The 12338-nt window shown below is 39.7% G+C and overlaps 1 pseudogene; it reads right to left on the bottom strand.

Annotated features, from left to right (window-relative positions):
* Positions 1-3191: 3191 nt before the first annotated feature.
* LOC144590952 (large ribosomal subunit protein eL43 pseudogene) lies at positions 3192-3470 on the bottom strand (annotated as a pseudogene).
* Positions 3471-12338: the final 8868 nt, after the last annotated feature.

The following is a 12338-nucleotide window of genomic DNA, read 5'->3' on the forward strand; positions in this document are numbered from 1 at the left end:
TAGAGTTGAGGAATTGTAAAGGTAAGAGGACACTAATGGGAGTTATCTACAGACCCCCCAAACAGTAGCCTGGATATAGAGTGTAAGTTGCAGCAGGAGTTAAAATTGGCATGTAAGAAAGGGAGTTTGTAGAGTGCCTCCAAGGTGGATTCTTAGAGCAGCTTATAATGGAGCCTACCAGAGAGAAGGCAATTCTGGATTTAGTGTTGTCCAATGAACCAGATTTAAGAAGGGAACTCAGTATTGCACTTGAACAAAGGGGACTATGAAGGCATGAGAGAGGAGCTGGCCAAGGTCGAATGGAAAAGGATCCTAGCAGGAATGATGGTGGAACAGCAATGGCAGGAATTTCTGGGCATAATCCAGAAGATGCAGGATCATTTCATTCCAAAGAGGAAGGAAGATTCTAAGGGAAGTAAGAGGTAAGAGGTTCCCTTGGCTGACATGGGAAGTTAGAGATGGAATAAAACTAAAAGAAAAGATGTCTAACATAGCAAAGAGTAGCGGGAAGCCAGCGGATTGGGCAACTTTCAAAGGACACCAGAAGATAGCAAAAAGGGCAATATGGGCTGAAAAGATGAGGTACGAAGCGAAGCTGGCCAAGAATATAAAGAAGGACAGTAAAAGCTTATTTAGGTATGTTAAGAGAAAAACATTAGTAAAGACAATATGGGTCCCTTGAAGGCAGAAACGGGTGAAATTATTATGGGTAACAAGGAAATGGTGGAAGAGTTGAACAGGTACTTTGGATCTGTATTCACTATGGAAGACACAAACAATCTCCCAGATGTACTAGTGGACAGAGGATCAAGGGAGACAGACAAACTGAAAGAAATTTGCATTAGGCGAGAAATAGTATTGGGTAGACTGAAGGCTGATAAATCCCCAGGGCCTGATGGTCTGTATCCCAGGGTACTCAAGGAGGTGGCTCAAGCAATTGTGGACGCATTGGTGATCATTTTCCAATGTTCAATAGACTCAGGATTAGTTCCTGTAGATTGGAGGGTAGCTAATGTTATCCCACTTTTCAAGAAAGGAGCGAGAGAGAAAACGAGGAATTATAGACCAGTTAGCCTGACATCGGTGGTGGGGAAGATGCTGGAGTCAATTATTAAAGAGGTAATAATGGAGCATTTGGATAGCAGTAAAAGGATTGGTCCAAGTCAGAATGGATTTATGAAGGGGAAATCCTGCTTGACTAATCTTCTGGAATTTTTTAAGGATGTGACAAGTAAAATGGATGAAGGAGAGCCAGTGGATGTAGTATATCTAGTTTTTCAGAAAGCCTTTGATAAGGTCCCACACGGGAGGTTGGTGAGCACAATTAGAGCACATGGTATTGACATGGATAGAAAATTGGTTGGCAGACAGGAAGCATAGAGTAGGAATAAACGGGTCCTTTTCAGAATGGCAGGCAGCGGTGAGTGGAGTGCCTCAAGGCTCGGTGCTGGGGCCGCAACTATTAACAATATATATTAATGATTTGGATGATGGAATTAGAAGTAACACTGGCAAGTTTACGGATGACACAAAGCCGGATGGCAGTGTGAACTGCGAAGAGGATGTTAGGAGGTTGCAGGGTGACTTGGACAGGTTGAGTGAGTGGGCAGATGCAGTATAATGTAGATAAATGTGAGGTTATCCACTTTGGCGGCAAAAATACGAAGGCAGATTATTATCTCAATGGTGTCTGATTAGGGGAAGTGCAACGAGACCTTGGTATCCTTGTACACCCAGTCACTGAAAGTAAGCGTGCAGGTACAGCAGGAAGCGAAGAAAGCTAATGGCATGTTGGCCTTCATAACGAGAGGATTTAAGTACAGGAGCAAAGAAGTCCTTCTGCAGTTGTATGGGGTCCTGGTGAGACCACATTTGGAGTATTGTGTGCAGTTTTGGTCTCCTAATTTGAGGAAGGACGTCCTTGATATTGAGGCAGTGCAGCGTAGGTTCACGAAGTTAATTCCTGGGATGGGGAGACTGTCATATGAGGAAAGATTTGAAAGACTGGGCTTGTATTCACTGGAGTTTAGAAGGATGAGAGGGGATCTTATAGAGACGTATAAAATTATAAAAGGACTAGGCAAGCTAGATGCAGGAAATATGTTCCCAATGTTGGGGGAGTCCAGAACCAGGGGACACAGTCTAAGAATAAATGGGAGGCCATTTAAAACTGAGGTGAGAAGAAACCTTTTCACCCAGAGAGTTGTGAATTTGTGGAATTCTCTGCCACAGAAGGCAGTGGCGGCTAATTCACTGGATGAATTTAAAAGGGTGTTAGATAGAGCTCTAGAGCAGGGGCCTCCAATCATTTCAGCATGAGGGCCACATTACATATTTGGCACATTTTTGCGGGCCGTAGGAAAAAATAAAGAAATGTCAGTTTTAATGAGGTTTATATGGCAACAAATAAATAATATTCAATTTTTAAAAAGTGCTTGAAATATTGGAATATATATATATACCATGTATTCAATTATTAAAAAACAAAAAAAATACTGTGACCACCGGTGGGCATGCAGACAGTATAGTAATATCTCATGATGTAATGGTGGAGTGACCACATGTGTGACCCGAAACGTCACCCATTCTTTCTCTCCTGAGATGCTGCCTGACCTGCTGAGTTACTCCAACATTTTGTGAATAAATACCTTCGATTTGTACCAGCATCTGCAGTTATTTTCTTATACATGTGTGTCACCGTCACAGTGATTCACGGATGGGCACTCCACTAAGAAATCATCAAAATTTAAAATTATTATTAAGTCAGCAGCTGCGTAAAAACCCTCAACTTGATAGCCTTGATATGACGTGTAAGTTCGGAAACTGCCGAGATCGGCCCTGAAAATCGGAGAACCGAGGAGGAGGGAGCCGCTGGCGATGACGGACATGATGAGTGGGCCAATAGGAGGGGGGTAATGCCTCCAGCGCCTGCAAGGGCGGCTGCAGAAGGCGTTCCTCCGGAAACCAGAGGCGGTTGGTCGGACGGGCGAGGAGAGGGACGTCGATCGACAGGCCGAGCCAGTCGAGGGTGACGGAGGAGGCCCTGCAGGGGCTTGCCTGGATCGGGAGCAGCTCCAGTACATCCAGTGGTGGAGGCATTACCCCTCTCCTACTTTTTTTGTTTTTTTTGTCGTTTTGTTAAACTTTAATTACTACTTTGATGACGTACACATGAGATTCCCAGTCAGTGTTCACTGATCCTTCAACTCCCGGAGGCGATGGATGGCAGACTTCACCGTGACAGCCGAGGTGGTGTTGTAGGCCCAGGCTCCTCCGGCCACAGTCTTCATTCAGGATCCACAATGCCATATACCAACAGCTCGCCTCTTCTTCTTGGTTTTCCCACAGAAGGAGCAGGTGTACTTGGCGTGCTGACTGATCTCGATCCTCTTCACCATCTTACGGAGCGATGCTCTGTAACTGGTGCCGTACTTGCCCACAATCCCCACTTTCGTCGTGTGTTTCGCCATCATCGCAGCTCCGGCCCCTCTGCTACTGGCTCACTCATCGTGTCCGTCGTGATCTATGCTAAAATAATTCCACTGTGCAGTGCACACGTGACAGTAAACCACCATTCATATAGGCCGCTAAAAAAAAAAGTTCCCACGCTACCACAGACCCATAGCACGGAACGTGCTTGCTGCGGGCCGGATAAAATCTCGTGGCGGGCCGGATGTGGCCCTTGGGCCACAGTTTGGAGACGGCTGCTCTAGGGGCTAGTGGAATCAAGGGATATGGGGAGAAGGCAGGCACAGGTTACTGATTGTAAATGATCAGCCATGATCACAATGAACAGTGCTGGCTCGAAGGGCCAAATGGCCTCCTCTTGCACCTATTTTCTATGTTTCTATGAAATTTACATAATAAGTTTTTTTTTTAGTTATAATTGTAAAAGTATTGCTGTCCACAATGTAACATTTTGGTCCCATAAAAATATCCAAAGTATAATTCAAATATCAGTAAGATTATAAAATATAATGAAAACTAAAATGATCTTAGATGACACCAAAAGTAGTGACTTCAGCTGAGTTTATTTTGCCCAAATGCGCATATGTTTCGAACTAGCATAATGTAGGAACGTCACATCCTCTGGTTTTTGGAGTGTTTGGGAAGATAAAGGGGAGGGATAGTGGGAGGGATAGTGGGAGCAATGGGTCCCATGTGTGTGGGTGGGGGGGGGGGGGGGGGGGGGGCGGGAACGGGACAGAAAAGAGAGTAGTAGAAGGGGTGTGCTACTTAAAATTGGAGAATTCACTGTTTATGCCATTGGGGTGTAAGCTATCTGAGCAGAATATGAGGTGCCGTTCCTTCAGTTTGCATGTGGCCACACTCTGGCAATGGAGGAGCAGGACCGAAAGGTCAATATGGGAATGGATATCAAGACCATAGTTTTCTCTGGATCATCTGTCAAATCATAGATGAGACATATTTTAGTGAGAAGACATAACCTATCATTTACAACGTCTGCTGCAAGTATGGAAAGGAGGCACTTCAAATGGGTGAGAAAGCATGGTGGCTAAGAGAAATGAAGACAAATATGAGAAGAACAAATCTTTAGCTTCATGAAAAACGCTCATGGGGACTTAACTTTCTTAAAGAACTTTCACAGCGGTGTGTTTTGCACAAAGCAATCAAGAATTAAAAACGGCGTTGAACAGACATTTAGAAAAAAAGAGCAATTTTTCATTTCAGTCACGAGTATCTGTATTCTCAATGAGCCAAGTTCAATATTTACGGATTGTGTTCTTTGAGTGTATGTTTCATGTCAATCTCCAGCTGTCAGAATGTTTTAATGAGGATTTTACTTCATAAATACACAGTGGCACAAAATGGATTGCACATATGAAATGAACGTAGACCAGTGATTTATATCTATACAGGATGGATGATTTGATGGAAAGAAAAACTGCCAGCCCGATGTGATTAATGGATTTGTGTTTGTTACGGTAGAATTTGATGGTGTGTAATTGACATCTGCTTACAAATTAGATTGCACAGCAACACAATTTTGTTTGTAATGCTAATAAATTTCAGTGAACAGTTATTTACAAAATAAAACTGTAGACTTTGATGGGTCATGTTGGTTGGTGCGGGCAAATTGCGCTGTATGACTCTATGACTAATGGCGAGTTCAACAAAATCCAACATATGCTTTCCTGAATCCTATGTGTCCGATGTAAACACACCGTTGAGCTCCAACATGTGCAGCTACATCCAGCTGCCTACAGTATCTCCACGGACCACTTCCAGGACATTGCTCAATGCCTTGTAGGTCCTCTTGGAAACATGGTGGCACGGGCCAGGCAGAAGCAAGCTTTCTCAGTCCTTCCTCAAGGGATTCCCCATGGTTGCAGATTCTTGAATTTTCACTCTGGCAAATCCAAGAAAGCAAAGCAAGTGCAGCAAGGTAATTTTGTTAATACCAAATGTTCCTTTTTTACCTATTGAATTATTTAAAAAACTAATTCAATTTTCAAGTAATTAGGGAACATTTGAACATTTTGAGGTATTAATTTAGTGAAAAAAGGCTGTCCATGAATTTCTTTGCTTGCTTCATTTACAAATATATTGATGGTATTTTTAAAGACTATTCCATCAATATGGGATATATTAACATGTGTAAACATAACTTGAATATTCTGATGCTATGTTTGGACATTTGATGTCATTTTTTAATATAGCATCAACATATTCAAATTATGTTTATACATTTTAATATATCCCAAATTCTGAAGTTGGGTTTGTGAAACTAGTTATAAGCCATTTGGAAAATCTAACAAACCTGTCACTTGTCAGTCTGAGAAGAGTGTGTATGGCAGATTAAAAAGGCTCCACATTTGTGCAGGTGTGAATACCTTCATGGGGAGGTGGGGAACTCAAATTTGAATGTGTCTCCAATCTTGTCTTGAGATATATTCCAATCGAAGAAAATGAAATTTGCAAAAAAATCTAAACACACTGTATGTATGTGCAGAGATTAAGAAAAATGGAATTCCTGGCAATCCTTTCATTATTTGATAAATTCTAGTTTAAGGTATTACGTGGGGTGTCTGTTACACTACTTGGGAAGGTCTGTGAATGCTACCGGGGGGGGGGGGTTAAACTGGCATGGTGGGGGAGGGGGGAAGGTAACCATTGGAGTACAGTAGGTTAGCAAATGGAGGAGTTGAGGTGAAGGTAGAGGTTAAGTCAACTGAGTCTGATAGGAAGGACAGGCAGGGCCAGGTTGTTGGACAGGTGGGACTGATGAACTAACGTACATTAATTTCAATGTATAATGTGTGAGGCAGATGAACTCAGAACCTGGATTAGTGCATAGCACCATGACGTTGTGGCTATTGGAGTACAGTAGGTTAGCTATTGTAAAGACTTGGCGGAAAGGAGAGCAGGACTGGCAAGATATCGACCAGTTGGAAATATGGGCAGATACATGGAAGATGGAATTGAATCCGGACAGTTTGAGCTGTTGTACTTTGGAAGTTCAAATACAAGAGGAAATTATACAATAAATGGCAGGACCCTTAGGAGCATGATATACATTCAGACTATGGGATGCAAGTCCATAGCCAATAACGTTTTTCAAGTTTTCAAGAGAGAGTTAGATTTAGCTTTTTGGGCTAAGGGAATCAAGGGATATGGGGGGAAAAGTCGGAACGGGGTACTGATTTTGGATGATCAGCCATGATCATATTGAATGGCGGTGCTGGCTCGAAGGGCCGAATGGCTGACTCCTATGTCTATGTTTCATAGCTCCCTGAAAGTAGATAGAGTGATAAAGAAGGCATTCACGATAGACACGTTAGAGGTAGGAAACATGTTCCCAATGTTGGGGGAGTCCAGAACCAGGGGCCACAGTTTAAGAATAAGGGGTAGGCCATTTAGAACGGAGATGAGGAAAAACTTTTTCAGTCAGAGAGTTGTAAATCTGTGGAATTCTCTGCCTCAGAAGGCAGTGGAGGCCAGTTCTCTGAATGTATTCAAGAGAGAGCTAGATAGAGCTCTTAAGGATAGCGGAGTCAGGGGGTATGGGGAGAAGGCAGGAATGGGGTACTGATTGAGAATGATCAGCTATGATCACATTCAATGGTGGTGCTGGCTCGAGGGGCCGAATGGCCTAATCCTGCACCTATTGTCTATTGTCTATTATGCTGCATTGATTTTTATGTTCTATTTACTTAGAGCAATGCAATATTACAAAACACATTTTCAACTTTATATTCCTGTGAACAGATTGACTCTGTTCACTGACTCGAGTGAAAAAAAATATTCCAGTCAACATTGTCTTTAAATATATGTTTTAGTTAAATTATAACTATTTGATTATGTAATTTTAATAATATGCAGACGTAAAGCTTGAAAGACTACACAGTTTAGCATTGGGAAGTATTTAGAAGCAGAGAATTGGTTACATTATTCTGGTTATAATACTATTCATGAAGAATACATTTCTTCATTCTACCATGAACTTAGTTTAGAATTCATCACAATCCATTAAAGGGCAACTTATATTTTTAATGGAATGGAATAAATTCAACAAAATTGAAAATGCAGTCTCCATATTCACATTGAATATTCTGAAGCAATACTCCAATGACCTGGAGTACAATGGAGAAAATCACAGCAGTCATTTATTCATAAAAATGTAGATAAAGTGGAACTCTGCTCAGCAGCAAACTTTAAGATGAATATATCTAATGATAAGGGAGTTCTTTGGTACTTCATCATCTTTCTCAGGTCATGTTTTATGTCTTCTACCATACTATTATGTCCCTGAATTTCCCCCCTAAGCCTCTCCACCTTCATTCTCTTTTTCTCCCTCACAATGATTTTTGTAAAATTGCCTCTGACCAATCTGTCTTAATATTTATTTACATTGCTCCACTTCAGTTATGGATTGCTACTGATCCAGTTAAATGCAGAGAAACACGATTAGCATAGTGTCAGGGTGCCAACTGCCCCACACATATGTGGGGATGGACCAAGCGATAAAGAAATCGGGGTCAGTGAATTTGGGGCAAACACAGCACTTATACCAAAAACATAGAATCTTTCAGAAACATCCCGGGCATTCCATGTTTGATAGTTCACTTTGCAAATGCTATTGTTCCATAACAAATACATCAGTCATTTGACATGTTTCCTAAATGGAAACAGCGAATTTTTATTAAAAATAATTCATCGGCAGTGAATCACTTTGAGTTCTTCTGAAGAAACACAGAGGTGCTATGTAAATGCTATTTTTTCCCATCAAAGGTCATAAATAACAATGAGTGAGATGGGATTATTAAAAATGTTTTTATTTTCTGAAAAAGATTTGCTTTGACTCAGGGAAAAATTACTTTGTGCTAAGGGTTCTTTAATGTCAATTGAAAAGGCAAACTAGATTTCAGTTTGACATTTCAGATGACTAATGTGTAAGCAATGCCATTGCTTTCCAATTGTAAGGACTATAGAAAAACATGCATTATGTTTGCCTGGTGCTGAGCTTGGTTGAACAGAACTCTTAAATTAACAGTCGTGTTCTTTACATTGTTCAGCAACTTTCAAAGTCAACACGATGTTGTCGTGAACCTTTATCAATCAAGTGCTATGAATTCAACCAAGTCCACTTGCAGAAGTGCTTACAATAAAACCAAATTAATACTGTGAGTGCACACATTGTATTTCAACAGTGCAAAATATTTACTGATCTTCATGTGATGGAACATTGTATTGAAGTAATCAAGATGCACTTCTTGCAGTTAGCCCTTGATCCTGGTGTGATGCCAAAGTTGCTAAGTGGTTTCTTTGGTGTTCCTCACATTTCTAACACTGATAAATTGCCTGTTTACTAACCTAACTAGTTTTACAGTCATCTTATATATTCAACAATAAAGGCTAATAGCTTCACTTGATTTATGGCTCTTTAATTTAATTTAAATCAATTTTGAAGTGTTGTTACAATGTGGCAGAAAAACAAATTACAGAGGGCAAAGGTGTGACCATAGACTAAGAAGGCCAGAGGGAGATTTGTTCTGCTCCACCTACACAGGGAAATTGTGGCGATTGATAACTTGAAATTATGATTGCTTATGGCCTTATAGCTGGTGATGTTGCTCTACTGTCTGAATTTCCGACCAACATTTATATACGTTTTACAACAAAGCAGCTCAGACTGGATTATATGCAGACAAAGCAGCATTTTTCAAAAAATTTCAAAATTAAGCATCACAATTTAACTTTTCATAGAAATTGGGTACTAAAATAGATTTGTGCCAAAAGAAAGTTAGATTTTGAAATTCAGACATGGATGGATGCTTTTGCTTAGCACTGCAATTCCGATTTTTCCCTTAGATTATTGCAAATCCTTCCAAGTCAACTCATGCCTCTGGAAATTTAACTGAGAATTTCTGTTGGCATTCCATTTTTCCACATCCTTTTCACATAAGTCACAGTTCCCATATTCCCTATGTAATGCTTCTTGGACTATATTTGGGACCTTCCATGAGAGATTCACAATGTAACTCTCATTTGAGAGCTGACTGAGGTAAGTTGAATAATAACCTATAATTTCATGGCATTGCAGTCGAGCCATGTTTTCCCATCCTCAATGTTCTGATATCCACCAAACGCCAAACAGCTGAGACAAAAAACACTATGCATCCTCATGAATGGTTAGTGCAAGCTTGCCATCAAATCATCTTTCCTATCAGCTCCATCTGATCTGGATCTGGATCTCTGGATCTGATCTTGCACAGTGATTAAAATAAAACTCACCTACGCTCGTCAATTTTACCCTCGTTATTTTAAAGAGCCTTCAGCGTGTGAAAGAGGTGTTGTTCCCAATGGCTCTTCCCTGCTCCCATTTTCTCGTTTTCAATTCTTGGATAATAAGCGTTCAACTCATTTGTTTCCCCAGACAGCACTGTTAAGTATTAGCTTTGATAGTGTCAATTACACCTCCTCCAGACCTAACCTTTGTTTCTTTCCTCGTCACATTCCTACCCCCATTTTCCTTTAACCATTTAGCCAATCCCTGCCACAGCACTTGCTTAAAAGCTGCAAAGTCTTTATTTCCAGTTGAGCTAAAAGAATAACCCTGAAATATTAATTCTATTTTCAATGTCCTCAAAAGCCACTGTCCTGATGAATATTTCCCACACTTTGTTTTTAATTTTGACTTCCAGCATCCACAGCATTTTGCTTTGAAAACAGGAGATTCTGCACATAGCAACACCGATCAAGACATGGCATAGGGAAACAAAGGAAATGCTTGAAAGAGGTGCTAGGTTGTAGTTTACTGATGTAAGTTAAAGCATTAAAAACAGAAAATAAATTGTACAAATCTTATATAATGAATAATCTTCTACAATTTGAACACTGCAGTCATGATTAATACTGAAAATCCATTTCATAGTGACAAGTAAATTAGACTGAAGAATAAAACTACGTTGAGTTTGACACTGAAAAAAAGCAAAAATCCTTTCTTACATCAGTGGTTCGTTTTAAAGACTGGTACACTTGTACTTAGTATATTGAAATGTATTTCAAAATGAAATGTTATCTCTCTTTCATGTACCAAGAATGATGGATATAATCATCAACAATGGGTTTAATGCTTCTCATCCAGGTAAACACAAACAGCAAGTGTATTGAAGAGTATTCAGTAATGGGTTTAAATGGAGCCAAGACGTTGTGACATACTGCAACAAAAAAAGCCTTTTGCTACATATGTCTTCCTGTGAGGTGACTGTGTTATTTAGATCATAATGGCATCTGTAAACAGTTGATATTTAAGACAATGGTGGTAGAGGGATTGTGAAGGTGAAAATCAGATCCTAATGGCAACATCGATTCTATGATTGGGTGTCAAATATTTTAAGACTACAACCTGACCAATGTAAAAGCCTGTCTGTGAAATGCACTGGGGTTTGATTTACATTCAAGAAATTCCAATCGGCATCCTGATTTGCAATGGCCACTGTAGAAGAGATCCAATTCCAAGATTTAAACCTTTGCATTTTTGTATCCATCTTCCTTGTTTTGAGCCACCCTTATTTAACACTTCATCATCATCCAGGCATCCAACAAACATCTTCTTACTGGGAATTTTATTCCACACAAACTACAAAAACATCCCCCTCCCATTACAACAAAATTCCAACTCCCAGCCTACAGTGTTCCCATCCTCTAGCACTATTTAGATCAGTTTACATCCCATTATCGTGTAGGCTCATATATTTAGGGTGATAGCTATTATACTGCACCATTTGTCATAATAGTGGAAGTCACTGCACTTCAAGATAATTAATGATGCACAAAAAAAATAAACTAATTGAGAGACAAAATTGCTGTACATATCAGGACATTGATGCACTCTCACTGTTGCATTTCTTGGTGCTTGTAATGTTTGTACCAAAGGAGAACAGGATGATTGAGGCACCAAGGAGATTACAATAATTGAAGCAATTTTCTGTCTCCTCTATTTTTGCGACCTCATTAGTGCAGGATATTTCTCACAAATAAACATAATATTTTGTTCCCATTGTGCTATCCTTGATATGAATGATTGCATGATGCTTCATTATTGCACGATGAAGCTGATATGTTCTGATTAAATTCAGTCGTAACAGATCTAAGTGATGCATGTGTGCATCAGGGAAGCGGATAGATACAGATGATCACTCAAACATCATCAAATTGGTTGGGAACAAATAGATGATAGAGTAAATTAAACACTAAATAATAAGCAATCTCCATAAATTGTACCCCTGCCCCAGAGGCCAGAATAAATAGACTTTTACAATACGCTTGCTTCTTATGTGAGTATTTTTAATTCAATTTGTCAATATTTGCAATATTTAACTAAATTGGAAATGCATTGGAATAGATTTCCAGCATGTCATCTAGCTTTAAAATTATAATTCACTTTCATCATTAGTTCTTAGAAAAAAAAGCACTCGCTTTAATATGATATTTCCAAACCATAAGAAATAATTTATTGTGAATGACATGAGGCATGGGATGAAGCTTTGAAGGGGAAGGCAAAATATTAGTTACAATCATTTCAAACAGAGAAAGGTGAAACTATGAATTTCACTGCCAGACGGATTATCATGGTAGAAATTGGGTGAGAAATTGAACTGGGGAAGAATAGCAAACACATTTTGTTTTTGAACAATGCAGCTTTTACTTGGTTCTGAACATATTTTTCTATGAATTATAATATCCCTTCTCCCATCATACCAATGCACAACATTTTTTTTCAGTTTACTAATCATGCTTCTACCTTTATTCATGTTTATGATGATGTTAGTTGAATTCCTCCCACCACCACCACTTCCCTTTTCTACACCCAC

The sequence above is a fragment of the Rhinoraja longicauda genome, unplaced genomic scaffold, assembly GCF_053455715.1.
Source record: "Rhinoraja longicauda isolate Sanriku21f unplaced genomic scaffold, sRhiLon1.1 Scf000424, whole genome shotgun sequence".
Classification (NCBI taxonomy): Eukaryota; Metazoa; Chordata; class Chondrichthyes; order Rajiformes; family Arhynchobatidae; genus Rhinoraja; species Rhinoraja longicauda.